At 37.8% G+C, this 18,567-nt stretch overlaps 1 protein-coding gene across 1 annotated transcript in view; it reads left to right on the forward strand.

The window, feature by feature from the left end:
- Positions 1–2,012: 2,012 nt before the first annotated feature.
- The window catches only part of LOC132143667 (vang-like protein 1), a 133,450-nt gene continuing 116,895 nt past the window's right edge, over positions 2,013–18,567 (forward strand). Inside the window, exon 1 of the mRNA XM_059554092.1 lies at positions 2,013–2,199. The gene's annotated coding sequence lies outside the window, so the exon portion shown is untranslated. The remainder of the gene's footprint in view (positions 2,200–18,567) is intronic.

Genomic DNA, 18,567 nt, shown 5'->3' on the forward strand with positions numbered 1-18,567 from the left:
TGGAGCACTTCATGCTTCCTTCTGCTGACCAGCTTTTTGGAGATGCTGATTTCATTTTCCAGCAGGATTTGGCACCTGTCCACACTGTCAATAGCACCAAAAGTTGTTCAAATGACCACGGTGTTGGTGTACTTGACTAGCCAGCAAACTCATCAGACCTGAACCCCAATAGATAATCTATTATATTGTATTGTCAAGAGCAAAATGAGAAACAAGAGACCAAAAAATGCAGATGAGCTGAAGGCCACTGTCAAAGAAACCTGGGCTTCCATACCACCTCAGCAATGCCACAAACTGATCACTTCAATGCCACACCGAATTAAAAAAAGGAGCCCCTACCAAGTATTGAGTACATGTACAGTAAATTAACATACTTTCCAGAAGGCCAACAATTCACAAAAAATGTTTTTTTTTTTTTTTTACTTCTTCAATACTTCTTATGAAGTATTAATTTTTTTTGAGATATTGAACTGGAAGGTTTTTGTTAAATGTGAGCCAAAATCATCACAATTAAAAGAACCGAAGACTTAAACTGTGTGCATTTAATTTAATACACAGATTTCACAATTTGAGTTGAATTACTGAAATAAATAAACATTTCCACGACATTCTAATTTATTGAGATGCACCTGTATGTTTTAGACCCCCTTGCACATCCTTTCAGAAAACCAAAAAGGTGTTGTTTAAATTCAAATGTTATTCAAACGTTGTTCTCACACTATTCGTCACGTCAAGGATCCAAGAACGAATTAAGACATAGATCTTTCTGAGATTGCATCGCCCTCTGTCGGTCACTTTCAGTTGTTGCATATTCAAGCGATATTCTCAGAAAATAGATGTGCACTACATGCATTTGTCCACAAGATAGTGATCTTTGCTTAATAAAGTGAGAGACGTTTCTTCACATATGTGTGTGTGTGATACGTGTGTACTACCAATAATTCTCATATGCTTACTAACAGATACATTGATGCTAGCACATTGTTTTCAGAAAAAAAGATACACTACATAAAACTGAATGACAAAATTGCTAATTAACCTGAATGGCTGAAACTGCTGTAACACTGCTTCGATTCAGTTACATCTTATATTTATATCTGTCTGCAGCCTCAAGAAGTTTGCCAGAGACTTGGCATGAATAATTTAATAGCTGTAATGCAACTGGTCTCGCCATGCTTGTTTAGCCATAGGGAGCAGGTAAAAAGGTCTAAGTCAGAGGTATTGAACTCAGCATGACCCCGGGACATCCTTAATCTTAAGTGTTAAGAAGGAAATTAGTAAAAACATCTGGATGCTAGCGTCAGCTGACTAACATTTTGACTGCATTGTGACGAGAAGCTTTAAGAGCTATAATTATAGCCATTATTTGTTGCATTTGTCATCATTTGTTGATTTAGGCCTACAGTGAATTTAGGTCATCAGTCACCCTTATAGTGCTTTGTAAAACAACTCTAAAATACAATAGTGTCATTCATAATTCGGTTAGTTCAGATAGCAGAGTGAATCTATCAGCTTTCGGCAGTTCTACAATGAGCAGTAATGATATTGTTCAGTTCGAGTCAGAATTCAGTGTTGATTTGATGCAGTTATAGTATTGATGTTGCGAGATGTGATTCAGATAAGCAGCTCTACAAAAAACAACAGTGCCATCACACAGCTTCAGTTCAAGTTTCCAGCCAGTAGTTTTAATCAATGCTGTCATATCGATATATTACAAAAACTTTATGTTATTTATTTACTTATTTAGCTTTTATTAGTTTTACTCCCTTCATTTAATTTATTTTACATCTATATCCTTACTTTTACAAACGTTTGTTTGAACACGGGAATAAAATCGTGTGCTGTTTTAGGCTAATTGTATATTGTGTAGTACATTGTTTTTGGTCGTTACATAATGAATTCTATTCTATTCTATTCTATTCTATTCTATTCTATTCTATTCTATTCAAGGATTCTTAGCCTACCTATAGTAGGCGTTTTCAATAAGTCGGCCACTGTTGTTCCCCTAGCGCGTCATGTTCGTACTGCACTTTTGCCTCACTTCTAAAGGAAGCACTGCCCTAGAGCAAATCCCAGTGTTTCGAGCTGAATCTACCACAGGAAATTCGGTCAGTTTAAGTCTCGGACATAACCGGGGATTATATATAAAATAAAGTCGTTGTTCCGTACTTTCCATCAGAATTCAACGATTCGATAAAGGTGAGTTTGTTAACGTTATATCGACGGACTGTGATGAAGCATTCTGCCGCCGTGAGCTTAACTTAGCTTGCTATAGAACTGCTGTGACACTTGTGAATTCGCAACTTTGCATTGTTTCAATATCTTCTCTTCAACTGACTGTCAAATATTGTCCGTGGGCTACTGTTTTATCTTTTTATGTGGATACACACATAATTCATTTTAATAATGGTGTCATTTTGTTGGCCACTAGCTAGACAGCAGAACATGATTAGATGCCCATACATGTAGGTAACGTTACAGTGATTGTTACCGCACTAAAAATGACACTATTTGCAGAGAGCTCCAACATTAACAGTGGAAAACGCCTTGGAAAGTGCGGGATAGGGATAAAAGCTGAATATCGCTTCTTCTCTTCCAAACTTAATTCTCTCCTGCTTGGGGGGAGTTTTATTCCTTTACAGCGGTCTTTCCCCTGTCTGGGTCGGTTAGTCGTGAGGTAGCCTATACTAACTAGGCTAATATAATTTATGGTTAAAGGAGTAAGGCAAGACGTTTCAGGCCTTGAACAGACCGGGGTTTTTCCTACAGCGTCCGCCATTTATTCGAGTTGCGGGATGCTACAGGTACAATTGGGAGTTGGCAAACAAAAGTTATGGGCTTTTCGCCATTAAATAAAACACAAGCTTCATTTGACCAGTGTAAACAGTACTTCAGTAAAAAGCCAATGTTAAAACTGAGCTGACAGTTTAGGGGAAACTGTGGTCAATTTATAGTTGCAAATCCACAATGTAATATCTGTCTTTTATGCTTCACTGAACACCATGGACTTGATGCTTGTATTGTTTATCTGCAGAATAATTTGTCATCTTTGTTTGCTGACTATCCAAAGCATTCCAGCAGTCATTTCCTGAAGCTCAATTCTTTGTAGCTTGTCATACAGAAATATGTGGTGTGATGTCTTTTTTGTTATAAAACATGCACAACCTGCCACCAAACAGAAAATCATTTAGCAACTTGGAGATTCCCACCATCCTATGAATTATTCAACACTGTCAGTTATATAGATTATATCTGTGCTTTAATCTTTTAATGGCTGGAAATTTCATGATTATTATCTGTGCAGTTTACACAGGATTAACACAGAACCGTGAAAGTGTCTGCTAAATACCTGTCATGCAGCTACAATTTCAAAGCCATTTAATAATTGCTACACCCTTTTTTGAAAGACACCAATGAAATGGCTCTTTAAACGGTAGACCTCTCTCTTACAGTTGTTGAATGTAAGTTGTGGTAACAGTGCAGTTAGAGCTGAAACAACGAATCGATTTAATCGATAAAAATCGATTAATAAAATAGTTGTCAACTAATTTAGTCATCGATTCGTTGCTAAATAACTTTTATTTGCCGTAAGCGGCTCATTTCGTGCATATTTCAAATCTGCGGTGACCAAAGTGTGGCAGTAATGAGCCACCGGAGGTTTTACTCAGCCAGTACAGCAGGAGAAGTAGCGAATAGCCAATAGCTGGCCTCGTTTTATGTCACGTGCTTCCCGAACAGCGTCTCTGCAGCATTCAGCAGGATGTGGGAGACTGGGAGTACTTTACTTTGAGCCTTCAAAAAAGAAGAGTAACCTGTAAACTCTGCACTACTGAACTGTTTAAGGGGACGTTCACATATCGCGTCTTTTGCGCGCTCAAGTTCGTTATTTCCAACACCGCACCGCATCGAGTTAAAAACATCTCAACTTTTCAGAATGCAGCAACCGCACCGCGGGTCATGTGACAAGAACTAACCAATCAGCTTCATCCTTTCCCGTAACAACGTTAAAAGCTCAGTCAAGATGAAAGGAACAGCTGATCATAGTTGTATATGGATTTCCATTTTGAAATAAATTTAGTAGCAGAGCTACTGCAAGCGATTTTTTGAGCTGCAAATCCATTTATCCTTTGCTGAAATTTCCGCGTCTTCAAGGAGAGAGCACGTCATGGTTGCTTAGCAAAGGCAGACGCCTCAGGGGCGCTTCTGCACGAGCGCTTTGGAAAGGAGGAGAAAGCGGCGCGCCTAGCGTTGTCCACGCGTTTTTAGGCACGATATGTGAACGGCCCCTAAGACTTTTATTTGTGCAGATTCTCCAGTACAATGTTGTTTGCAAATGTTTAGTCGTAAAAGCTGATAACATTGCTTTTTAACAGTTAACATTTAAAGCTTTACAAACATGTTCTGTGATCAGTTTGTCGTTTAACAGTTCAAAATTCAGTCGTGCAGCCTAATTATGACTGAATGAGAGAGGTAAATGTTTAAAGATATTTGAAATGCACTTTTTTTCTAAGTATTCACTGCTCTTTTTCACACAGCAGGTTTTTTGTGTGTGACTGTCCAATTTTTTTTTCTGGACAACCTTCTGATGGATTTTACTTTAAATTGTGAGTTCCATTCAGGTTTCATGCCACTGGCACTTTATTCGAAGGATTGTTTACAATTTCACAGCAAAAGCTATAAAGCTGTTTCCCAGTAAATAATAAAATACAATGCACTGCAATTTTATTCTGTTTTATCCTTATTCTTCGTGAAAATATGTTCTGAAAGATTCCGGTCGGGATGTTAAACTACTTTAGGAGCTCTAAGGACTGCCATGGTGAACACATTATTTTAAATCTCCTTGTGAAATTTGCTAGAGTATGGGTCAGTGTTATGATTGCAGAAGAGTTCCACAAAGGATTACTAACACAATAAAACAACTCCAGGTATATTTTTGATTAGGATATGACAGTGCAAAATGGTTAAAATCTCTTAAAAATCTATGCTGAAGGATAAAGACCATTTATTAATAATTTACTTGGGAAAAAATGGAAAAAACTAAAATATAAGTACATAAACCGATTAATCGATTAATCGTAAAAATAATCGACAGATTAATCGATTATCAAAATAATCGTTAGTTGCAGCCCTAAGTGCAGTGTGATTCAGCTTCAATCAAAAAAAAAAATTACATGATGGTTTCAATATTTAAAGGGGTGATATGATTTTATTTCAATTCTTCCTTTCTCTTTGGAGTGTTACAAGCTCTTGGTGCATAAAGAAGTTGCAAAGACTAAAGTCTCAGATCCAAAGAGATATTCTTTATAAAAGTTAAGACTTGTCCACACCCTCCTAAAACGTTTAAACATGCCCTTACATCTACGTCACTGTGTGGGGAAGATTTACATAACAAATTTCCAAACCTCCCAAATGTTCACGCAAAAAAAAGGTGTAACTTTTATTCTCGCTGTAGTATTGTTTGCTATGTGTTTCATTGTGAAAGTTAAACTACTTTGTCTGGCCTTCCAAAAGAGGATGATTTCCGCTTCCATCATACCTAGAGCTGATCCGTGCTGGTCGCTGAAGAAATCATTATGTCCCAACTGGATGAAACAAATGCATTGTTTGTAATGGGTTTTTTTGGTTTTGTCTCGTCATGCCGAAAGATGGCATCACAGTATGTTAAAGGGTTAGTTCAGCCAAAAATGAAAACAAAGCCATAAATTACCCACCCTGAAGTCTTCCTTGGTGTATATGACTTTCTTCTTTCATATTAATCCAGTCAGAGTCCAGTCTTTCCAGCTGTTTGATGCAACTCAGTGGGTGTTGCACTCCATCAGTCCATGAGAAGTTTAATAGAAAGTGCATGCATTAAAAGTGTCTCACACGGCTCCAGGGGATGAACAAAGGCCTCCTGTAGTGAATTGATGCATTTCTGTGAGATGATGTGGCTTCTTGCACAGATCATGCTCTTCTTGCATCTTTCATGCTCTATGTCATAGGCTCCGCCCCAACAGGAAGTCAGCTATTCAGGGCGGTTTAAAAAAAGCATGCTCTGGAATTTGAAATACTCCTCTGAAGTTTTCCACCCGTTCGCCACGAAACTCGGTGAACATGATCTCAAGACATTGGAGATGAAAAATTGCAAGGGGATTTTTGATATCTCGAATGGTTTTCCCGTGGCGAGGCGTTAAATTTATGGCAAAAAATTAGAAACAGGAAATGCCTAATAACATCCACATACATTACCTGAGTTTGATCAAACTTCATCAAGTTTGTTCGTTGTATGATACCGATCGTATATATGTGACTATTAGGAGTCAAAGTTATAGCGCCACCAACTGGCAGCAGGAAGTGAGTCATTTTCAAAATGGTTTGAATTCAGCATTTTATTTTTACTCGATTTGCTTCAGACTTCATCAGAATAATGACAAAACACAGCCAATATAAAACTGTTGAGTGGATATTAATATCTATAATATTGTTGCCATGGCAACGCGTTAAACCTGAATATTCTTCTCTGGTGATTTTGAGGCAGATAACATACATAGAATTTCATGAAACTCGAAACACATATCAGTATTAATGATAGTTTGGATGCCGCAGAGACTTAGACCTGGGCGTGTCACAGGGGTTCTACGGCGCCCCCTGAAACACAGTCAGAAGTCTTGAACCATAGCTCACACACACTTGCATGTATTTATATGAAACTCTGTACACTTATAAATCTCATTGAGCCGAACAACTTTTGCTATTCTTGCAATAGGCTCCGCCCAACAGGAAGTCAGCTATTCAGGGCTGTTTAAAAACTGCATGCTCTGGAATTTGATATACTTGTCATAGGTTTTTTTATCCGATTGCCACCAAACTCGGGTCAATATGATCTCAAGACATTGGGTATGAAAAATTGCCAGGGGATTTTTGATATCTCGAACGGATTGCTCATGGCAAGGCGTTGAATTTATGAAACGAGAAACAGGAAGTTTCTAATACCATCCACATACATTACCTGATTTTAATTATACTTCATCAGTTTGTTCGTTTTATGATGTTAGTCGCATAGTTGTGAATATTTGTAGTCAAAGTTATAGCGCCACCAACTGGCAGCAGGAAGTGTCATTTTCAAAATGCTTTGAATTCAGCATATTATTTTTTACTTGATTTGCTTACAACTTCATCAGAATAATGACAGAACACAGTCGATTTAAAACTGTTGAGGGGATATTGATATCTAAAATATTGTTGCCGTGGCAACATGTCAAACTGGAATAATTTTCAGGTGATTTTGAGACCGATAACATGCTTAGAATTTCATGTAACTTGAAACACATATCAGTATTAAGGACATATAGACACTGGCAATAGCTCATAAAAGGGCATGGAGGAGCCAACAGGAAGTCAGCTATTTTGGTTTAAATGTGGATTTTTGGATCAGAAATTCTTCTACAGTCGTGGCCAAAAGTTTTGAGAATTACATAAATATTAGTTTTCAAAAAGTTTGCTGCTAAACTGCTTTTAGATCTTTGTTTCAGTTGTTTCTGTGATGTACTGAAATATAACTACAAGCACTTCATACGTTTCAAAGGCTTTTATCGACAATTACATGACATTTATGCAAAGAGTCAGTATTTGCAGTGTTGGCCCTTCTTTTTCAGGACCTCTGCAATTCGACTGGGCATGCTCTCAATCAACTTCTGGGCCAAATCCTGACTGATAGCAACCCATTCTTTCATAATCACTTCTTGGAGTTTGTTAGAATTAGTGGGTTTTTGTTTGTCCACCCGCCTCTTGAGGATTGACCACAAGTTCTCAATGGGATCTGGGGAGTTTCCAGGCCATGGACCCAAAATTTCAACATTCTGGTCCCTGAGTCACTTAGTTATCACTTTTGCCTTATGGCACGGTGCTCCATTGTGCTGGAAAATGCATTGTTCTTCACCAAACTGTTGTTGGATTGTTGGAAGAAGTTGCTGTTGGAGGGTGTTTTGGTACCATTCTTTATTCATGGCTGTGTTTTTGGGCAGAATTGTGAGTGAGCCCACTCCCTTGGATGAGAAGCAACCCCACACATGAATGGTGTCAGGATGCTTTACTGTTGGCATGACACAGGACTGATGGTAGCGCTCACCTTTTCTTCTCCGGACAAGCCTTTTTCCAGATGCCCCAAACAATCGGAAAGGGGCTTCATCGGAGAATATGACTTTGCCCCAGTCCTCAGCAGTCCATTCACTATACATTCTGCAGAAGATCAATCTGCCCCTGATGTTTTTTTTGGAGAGAAGTGGCTTCTTTGCTGCCCTTCTTGACACCAGGCCATCTTCCAAAAGTCTTGGCCTCACTGTGCGTGCAGATGCGCTCACACCTGCCTGCTGCCATTCCTGAGCAAGCTCTGCACTGGTGGCACTCCGATCCCGCAGCTGAATCCTCTTTAGGAGACGATCCTGGCACTTGCTGGACTTTCTTGGACGCCCTGAAGCCTTCTTTACAAGAATTGAACCTCTTTCCTTGAAGTTCTTGATGATCCTATAAATTGTTGATTTAGGTGCAATCTTAGTAGCCACAATATCCTTGCCTGTGAAGCCATTTTTATGCAACGCTATGATGTCTGCACGCTTTTCTTTGCAGGTCACCATAGTTAACAATGGAAGAACAATGATTTCAAGCATCACCCTCCTTTTAACATGTCTAGTCTGCCATTCTAACCCAATCAGCCTGACATAATGATCTCCAGCCTTGTGCTCGCCAACATTCTCACCTGAGTTAACAAGACGATTACTGAAATGATCTCAGCAGGTCCTTTAATGACAGCAATGGAATGCAGTGGAAAGGTTTTTTTGGGATTAAGTTAATTTTCATGGCAAAGAAGGACTATGCAATTCATCTGATCACTCTTCATAACATTCTGGAGTATATGCAAATTTCTATTATAAAAACTTAAGCAGCAACTTTTCCAATTTCCAAAATTTATGTAATTCTCAAAACTTTTAGCCACGACTGTAGTATTTTAAAATAATTTAAAAATATTTAGTGGTAATATAGTTTTATATGATTGGTTTACCAATGTTCATAGATAATTAATAGATAATAACTAGCATGATCTAAAAATGAACAATATATTTTAGTTAATTTATTGAAACTTATTTATTTACTGGCTCTTTGACAAAAGTCATGTGGCTCGCCAGATCTCTTACCTTTTACAAACAAATGATCCATTACAAAAATAAAAATACATGACTACACAGGGCCGGCCCTGACCAATTTGCTGCCCTAGGCAAGATTTTACCTGGCACCCCATGCATCACAGCCCATTTCACCCTGTCATTGTGTTCATGATTTAGCATATATATATATATGTATATATATACAACCCGAATTCCGGAAAAGTTGGGACGTTTTTTAAATTTTAATAAAATGAAAACTAAAGGAATTTCAAATCACATGAGCCAATATTTTATTCACAATAGAACATAGATAACGTAGCAAATGTTTAAACTGAGAAATTTTACACTTTTATCCACTTAATTAGCTCATTTAAAATTTAATGCCTGCTACAGGTCTCAAAAAAGTTGGCACAGGGGCAACAAATGGCTAAAAAAGCAAGCAGTTTTGAAAAGATTCAGCTGGGAGAACATCTAGTGATTAATTAAGTTAATTGATATCAGGTCTGTAACATGATTAGCTATAAAAGCTTTGTCTTAGAGAAGCAGAGTCTCTCAGAAGTAAAGATGGGCAGAGGCTCTCCAATCTGTGAAAGACTGCGTAAAAATTTTTTGGAAAACTTTAAAAACAATGTTCCTCAACATCAAATTGCAAAGGCTTTGCAAATCTCATCATCTACAGTGCATAACATCATCAAAAGATTCAGAGAAACTGGAGAAATCTCTGTGCGTAAGGGACAAGGCCGGAGACCTTTATTGGATGCCCATGGTCTTCGGGCTCTCAGACGACACTGCATCACTCATCGGCATGATTGTGTCAATCACATTACTAAATGGGCCCAGGAATACTTTCAGAAACCACTGTCGGTAAACACAATCCGCCGTGCCATCAGCAGATGCCAACTAAAGCTCTATCATGCAAAAAGGAAGCCATATGTGAACATGGTCCAGAAGCGCCGTCGTGTCCTGTGGGCCAAGGCTCATTTAAAATGGACTATTTCAAAGTGGAATAGTGTTTTATGGTCAGACGAGTCCAAATTTGACATTCTTGTTGGAAATCATGGACGCCGTGTCCTCCGGGCTAAAGAGGAGGGAGACCTTCCAGCATGTTATCAGCGTTCAGTTCAAAAGCCAGCATCTCTGATGGTATGGGGGTGCATAAGTGCATACGGTATGGGCAGCTTGCATGTTCTGGAAGGCTCTGTGAATGCTGAAAGGTATATAAAGGTTTTAGAGCAACATATGCTTCCCTCCAAACAACGTCTATTTCAGGGAAGGCCTTGTTTATTTCAGCAGGACAATGCAAAACCACATACTGCAGCTATAACAACAGCATGGCTTCGTCGTAGAAGAGGGCGGGTGCTAACCTGGCCTGCCTGCAGTCCAGATCTTTCACCTATAGAGAACATTTGGCGCATCATTAAACGAAAAGACGTCAAAGACGACCACGAACTCTTCAGCAGCTGGAAATCTATATAAGGCAAGAATGGGACCAAATTCCAACAGCAAAACTCCAGCAACTCATAGCCTCAATGCCCAGACGTCTTCAAACTGTTTTGAAAAGAAAAGGAGATGCTACACCATGGTAAACATGCCCTGTCCCAACTATTTTGAGACCTGTAGCAGAAATCAAAATTGAAATGAGCTCATTTTGTGCATAAAATTGTAAACTTGCTCAGTTTAAACATTTGCTACGTTATCTATGTTCTATTGTGAATAAAATATTGGCTCATGTGATTTGAAAGTCTTTTAGTTTTCATTTTATTAAAATTTAAAAAACGTCCCAACTTTTCCGGAATTCGGGTTGTATATATATATATATACACACACACACACACACACACACACACACACACATTACAGCAGAACTGTTTCTAACACTCATAATAAATCAGAATATTAGAATGATTTCTAAAGGATCATGTGATAGACCGGATGTCACATGTGACACTGAAGAATGGAGTAATGATGCTGAAAATTCAGCTTTGCATCAGAGAAATAAATGATAATTTAAAGTATAATAAATTGAAAACAAATTATTTTAAATTGTAATAATATATCACAATATTAAAAATTTTTTCTGTATTTTTGATCAAATAAATGCAGGCTTGATGAGCAGAAGAAACTTCTTTCAAAAACATTAAAAATAGTAATTTTTCCAAACTTTTGGCCTGTACTGTATCCCCCCAAAACTGCACAACTGTTGAGTAAAACATTAATAAAAAAGTTATAATAAAAAATGTGTCTTAAAACTGACATGATTATACAAAATCACAGTCTGGGGACTCAGAACTCAGAACAACTGCTAACATTAAGTTTAAGGTAAAAATAACTGCCATGAAATTATAGTATCTTACTCCTATGCAATAAATTGTTCTTTCACTACATCTCTTTACCTCTGTCTTTATCCTCTTCTCTTGTTTTTGGCACTGTATCTATCACAGACTATGCTCATTTATAATGTGTCATGTAAATTCGGCCTTCCGTCACAAACAGGAAACTTTCACCGTGTCTAGAACTGGCGCGAGCTGCCAGGCCCGTTTCTACGAGCTGTGTGTTAACAAAAGCAGTGCTGTCTACATTGGATGCGGCGTCGGGCACGCTACACAACAAATTACCAACAACTGATCGTGCGCGTGCTCTGTTTCTGACGCACTTCAAGCACTCGATGGTTGGGGGAAGATTGAAGATTTTTTTTTGCTTTCTTTGGTAGTATTTCGAATTAATGGTTTTTAAATAGTAGCCTATTATTAAAAAAATATGTAAAAAAAAAAAAAATTTCACTCGTTCACTCATTCTGGCGCCCCTATGGATGAGTGGCGCCCTTAGCATTTGCCTGTACCGCCTATGCCGCGGGCCGGCCCTGTGACTACAGATCAGCGATTTGTTGCAGAGTCTAAGTAAGCTGATAAAAGGCATTAAATAGTATTTTTTACCCGCCAATGTGCGTTTTCAGTGCACATTCAGTGCTGTTCGCGAGAGTCACGACAGCAAACCACTGACTTGTCTATGGTAAAAGAGCTGATATACTCAAAATGCTTCGTAGCTTGTTAGATTGTGGCAATAGCGAGAAAAAAGTTTTTTTTAACCACAGAAGAAAGTGTAAAAGTATGAAAAAAGTCACAAGACTGGCCAAGAGCCAGTATGAAACATTTTGCCGGTTACTTTCGCTTTTTCCACGCAGTTTTCAGTGGGAGGGACTGTTAATATTAATAAAGGAACTAGGGCTGAGCGATATGGACAATTTTATTTTTATTTTTTTATTGAATTGATTTCGATTTCAATCACGATTTTGACACACACAGACATGCTTTACTATGACATCCTGTGACATGATATTTATCTGAATTTACATAATCTCTTGGATGTAACAGTAAAACTGTTCAGCTCACAGATCAAGACTAAGCTGCAATGCAAGCAAAACTATTTCACAAATGATCATAGGTCAATAAAATCATTACAAAACACTTTAGTCATTAAAGGATTTGATAACACTGTAAAATAATGTCTCATTTGTTAACATTAGTAAATGCATGGGTAACACTTTATAATAACTGCACTCATTAGCTAAGCATTAGTAAATAGTCAGTTCATGCTTTATAAAGCCAAAATTAATAGTCATTAGTAAGTTTATAAATACAGCTATAAATAAATTGTTCTTGGTTGATAAGCACATATATTACAAAGGAGATTAAAGGCAGGGTAGGTAAAAAAATTTATAAAAAACTTTTTTTCCAAATTTGTTTAAACTTTATTTATATATCAATACATAATTAAAATGTAAGTACTCTGAAAAAGAAAGTATAAAAATCGAGTGACTGTAGACCTCTCACGACTGTTTTAAAGACAGCTCATTATTTCCATTCACTCTACCCCCTCCCTTCTGGGCTCCTTCCAAAGCCTCTACTACGGCTCGCTAAGTAATGTTATGTTAGCTATATTACGCAGCTACGTGTGCTAATGACACATGCTTCATGAAAAAAATATGTATGATCAAAATACAAAAAGAAAGATTTACCTGTCCAGCAGAAATAAAGCCATCAAGGAGTCACTTTTCAGCCCCTTGAGTTCCCTCAGTTCTCGCCATCGCTGGAAAGCCACGCCGATATAAACTCGCGTTTTATTTCTTTGTTTATCCAAAGACTTTTTGTTCATTGCCTTTTCTTGTACTGTTACTGTCTTCCTTTTTTTGCCTGGTTTGCCTTCACTAACTGCATAGGCTGGTACTGTGAAATTTGCTTGCTGTTTCTCTGCCATTGTTTGCCTGTTGAATTCCTCAAATCAAACGTGCACGCGCAAGTGGGCAGGTCATGTGTGGCAAAAGGGTGGTTGCCATGGTTGCGAGAGAGTGACAGTCGCCTAAGCCAATCCTATGTTTCGTCCCGAAATGGAAATAATGAGCTGTGTTTAATACAGATTAAACAGTCTAGAGTCACTCGATTTTTATACTCTTTTTATCAGAGTACTTACATTTTAATTATGCACTGATATATATAGAAAGTCTAAACAAATTTGGAAGAAAGTTGTTTATAAGTGTATTACCTACCCTGCCTTTAAATGCTCAGTTATTTTTATAAGACAATAAGATAAAAAATAAAATAAAAATAAAAACAACACAGATTGATACAGAATTTAGAAATATTTATTTCAAGATGCAATAACAGGAAACTGTACACTTGAATATATATATATATATATATATATATATATACACAGTACAGACCAAAAGTTTGGACACACCTTCTCATTCAAAGAGTTTTCTTTATTTTCATGACTATGAAAATTGTAGATTCACACTGAAGGCATCAAAACTATGAATTAACACATATGGAATTATATACATAACAAAAAAGTGTGAAACAACTGAAAATATATCATATTCTAGGTTCTTCAAAAAAGCCACCTTTTGCTTTGATTACTGGTTTGCACACTCTTGGCATTCTCTTGATGAGCTTCAAGAGGTAGTCACCTGAAATGGTCTTCCAACTGTCTTGAAGGAGTTCCCCGAGAGATGCTTAGCACTTGTTGGCCCTTTTGCCTTCTGTCTGCGGTCCAGCTCAGGTTCAGGTCCGGTGACTGTGGAGGCCAAGTCATCTGGCGCAGCACCCCATCACTCTCCTTCTTGGTCAAATAGCCCTTGATGCCTTCAGTGTGACTACAATTTTCATAGTCATGAAAATAAAGAAAACTCTTTGAATGAGAAGGTGTGTCCAAACTTTTGGTCTGTACTGTGTGTATGTATATATATGTATATATATATATATATATATATATATATACTATATATAAATATTAGAGCCCGACCGATATATCGGCCGGCCGATATTATCGGCCGTTATAAGCTAATTGCATTTAAATCGGCATCGGCATTTATAACGGCCGATGAAACATGAGAAACAGAGTCTCATGCTTCACTCATGTTATGAGTGTTGCATAGTGTGCCCACCAGAGGGAGCTCTGCAGCTCCAGAGTTAACAACAGCGCCAGAAGTCCACTACAGAAGAAAGCGATCAACTGTTTTGACGGTGAGTCTGTCGTTCGTCATGTGAAATGATTGTAGATTTAGTTCATACCCTGTATATAAAAACTGTGTGGTAGTTCTAGCTAACAGTCCTATCATTATCACTTCTAAATAGGGCTGCAACTAACGATTATTTTGATAATCGATTAATCTGTCGATTATTTTTACGATTAATCGGTTTATGTACTTATATTTTAGTTTTTTCCATTTTTCCCCCAAAGTAAATTATTAATAAAGGGTCTTTATCATTCAGCATAGATTTTTAAGAGATTTTAATAATTTTGCATTGTCATATCCTCATCACAAATATACCTGGAGTTGTTTTATTATGTGTTAGTGATCCCTTGTCAAACTCTTCTGCAATCAAAACACTGACCCATACTCTAGCAAATTTCACAAGGAGATTTCAAATAATGTTTTCACCATGGCAGTCCTTAGAGCTCCTAAAGTAGTTTAACATCCCGAACAAAGCTTATTAAGGAATCTTTCAGAACATATTTTCACGAAGAATAAGGATAAAACAGAATAAGATTGCAGTGCATTGTATTTTATTATTTACTGGGAAACAGCTTTATAGCTTATGCTGTGAAATTGTAAACAATCCTTCGAATAAAGTGCCAATGGCATGAAACCTGAATGGAACTCACAATTTAAAGTAAAATCCATCAGAAGGTTGTCCAGAAAAAACGGACACACAAAAAACCTGCTGTGTGAAAAAGAGCAGTGAATACTTAGAAAAAAAAGTGCATTTCAAATATCTTTAAACATTTACCTCTCTCATTCAGTCATAATTAGGCTGCACGACTGAATTTTGAACTGGTAAACGACAAACTGATCACAGAACATGTTTGTAAAGCTTTAAATGTTAACTGTTAAAACGCAATGTTATCAGCTTTTACAACTAAACATTTGCAAACAACATTGTACTGGAGAATCTGCACAAATAAAAGGCTTAGGGGCCGTTCACATATCGCGCCTAAAACGCTAGGCGCACCCATAGACTGTGCGCACCGCTTTCTCCTCCTTTCCAAAGCGCTCGTGCAGAAGCGCCCCTGAGGCGTCTGCCTTTGCTAAGCAACCATGACGTGCTCTCTCCTTGAAGACGCGGAAATTTCAGCAAAGGATAAATGGATTTGCAGCTCTAAAAATCGCTTGCAGTAGCTCTGCTACTAAATTTATTTCAAAATGGGAATCCATATACAGCTATGATCAGCTGTTCCTTCATCTTGGCTGAGCTTTTAACGTTGTTACGGGAAAGGATGAAGCTGATTATTTAGTACTTGTCACATGACCCGCGGTGCGCTTGCTGCATTCTGAAAAGTTGAAATGTTTTTAACTCGATGCGGTGTGCACGCGCCTGGAAAAACGGGTGCGTCGCGACCGCGTCGCTTCCATTATGGGCGCGCATACTGCGCGCCTACATTGGAAATAACGAACATGAGCGCGCAAAAGACGCGATATGTGAACGGTCCCTTAAACAGTTCAGTAGTGCAGAGTTTACAGGTTAATCTTCTTTTTTGAAGGCTCAAAATAAAGTACTCCCACATCCTGCTGAATGCTGCAGAGATGCCGTTCGGGAAGCACGTGACATAAAACGAGGCCAGCTATTGGCTATTCGCTACTTCTCCTGTTGTACTGGCTGAGTAAATCCTCCGGTGGCTCATTACTGCCACACTTTGGTCACCGCAGATCTGAAATATGCATGAAATAAGCCGCTTACGGCAAATAAATTATTTAGCAACGAATCGATGACTAAATTTGTTGACAACTATTTTAATAATCGATTTTAATCGATTAAATCGATTCGTTGTTTCAGCTCTACTTCTAAATATTCTGTAACATCACTTACAGCCGCTAATGCATTGCTATATTAGATAAGCCACAAAGCTAATACCATTTTTATCAGTGGAAGAGCGCGAACGTTAATAGGAGGTCAAACTATAACGTTAGCGTTTAACTTATTCTTATTCTATTGCAGTGTGTTTCCCACATAATGACCGCGTAATTGGGCCTTTCACACAGGACGCGGTATGCACGGCGCTTGCCGCTGGGTTCAGCGTTGCCCTTCAGATACAACGCGATTTGCGCTGCGCTATGGCATAGGCGGAGTTTTAAAAACGTTTAGCGGGAGCTCTTTCATAATCTGTTCCTCCTCCTTTCGGTCAGCAGCAAACATGTATCTGTCCCGTTGTAAGAAGCGAGCGATAGCGCTAGTCCTGCTGATGAGAATTAAGAGAGAAGCAAGGAAGAAGAGGCTACCCTCAGGTCCAGAGAACAATTTGGTGAATTCAGGCTGGTTACGTTACTCTAACGCTAATAGCTTCCTTTTTAGCAGGCCCCTTAAATGCTTGCTATTAACTTGTTTGAAGGTGGTTCTTCTCAAAATTGACAGCGGTGTGTTCATGACACTAACGTTAACCATTCAACTTCGAATTGATTCCGTAATCTTCCGGTAATAGTAGGGCAGACGATGTTCTGTGAGAGCAAATATAGTGTAGTTACAGTAACTACAGTAGGTGCGTCAGAAATGATTAAACCAGAGGGGTCATGTAAATAAATGTGAGCTGAACAAGCGCTTTTTTTTTTTTTTTTTTACATATTGTTTCAAAGCAGCTTTACAGACATAACAGGAAAATGTTGAAATAATATTGTTAAATATAAGTAGGTAATACCTATTGCTTGACAAATAAAAAAATATATATATTTCTCATTTTTGCCTATGTAGGAGATCCCAGTTTATTATTATTATAATTCTAATGATGACATGAGTAATTTTACATGGTGATATTATTAATACACATGCTTATTCTTTCTCTGTCTCTCTTTCTGCCTACAGATGGCTGAAAAAGGTGAATGCTGTAGCAGCAAAGTGTGGGACTACTTCTGCAAATACTTTAACTTTAGTATTATAATTTATTTACAGTAAACACACAGACTGTTAAAACCAGCTTCAACTGGAAGAAAGTAAAAGTGTTAAATGTTAAAAAAAACCAGACTGTTTTTTGATCATTAAAAAATATATACTTTTGATGTGCAATTGTTTAGTCATTGAGACTGTAATCTAAGGCTTTTTTTTAAACATAGTCCATTCTGGAAAATGGTTTATACAGCCCACATACATAGAACAGGCAGATATTTTGCTATTGAATGTTGTGTAAGTGCAGTTTATAGGAAATGGGTCTAATATCCAGATTATTTTTAAAATCAAAATATCGGCTTATAAATCGGCTCTTTTCGAGTTAATATCGGCATCGGCATCGGCATCGGCCCCCAAAAATCCATATCGGTCAGGCTCTAATAAATATAAATAATGTAGTAGGAGCCATTTTGGGGATGGTAAGGGTTTTTTCCACTGGTTGGTGCTGTGGCTATGTTTAATTAGAGCACCTGAGCAACAAGTGTGTGTGTGTTGGTAATTGGGAAACACACAGTTTTTGAGTGCACTGCAGAGTAACTCGCAAGGTGGATTCTAGTTGTATTCGGTCCATAAGGTATGGCTTTGTGTGTACATGTGAACAAGGAGAGACCACTAGAAGTTTGAGATCATGTTTAATGGAGCTCAAGTAATAAAGAAAGACATTTGTTATGCATCTACATCCATCTGCATGGTATCTGATTGTACACGATCTAAACTTTCTTACTCCTGTTATCAACGGCAAAGGCATTGCAAAGCTAGTAAATGATACATTTATATTTCATTTTTTTAATCAAGTGTATAGATGTACAGTTAATTTTTTAATCTTGAAAAAATATTTCTGTTGTCTGTATCCCTCGGTGTTGTTTAACTTTTTAGTTTGGTAGATGAATGATCCTTTAATTCTCCTTTGTGAATGCTTTAAATGTATAAATGGTCCTCACTTTAGATGAGCTCACAAAAATAGATAGCTGGCAATTAGTAAATGTTTTATA

This window comes from Carassius carassius, chromosome 7 (genome assembly GCF_963082965.1).
Source record: "Carassius carassius chromosome 7, fCarCar2.1, whole genome shotgun sequence".
Classification (NCBI taxonomy): domain Eukaryota; kingdom Metazoa; phylum Chordata; class Actinopteri; order Cypriniformes; family Cyprinidae; genus Carassius; species Carassius carassius.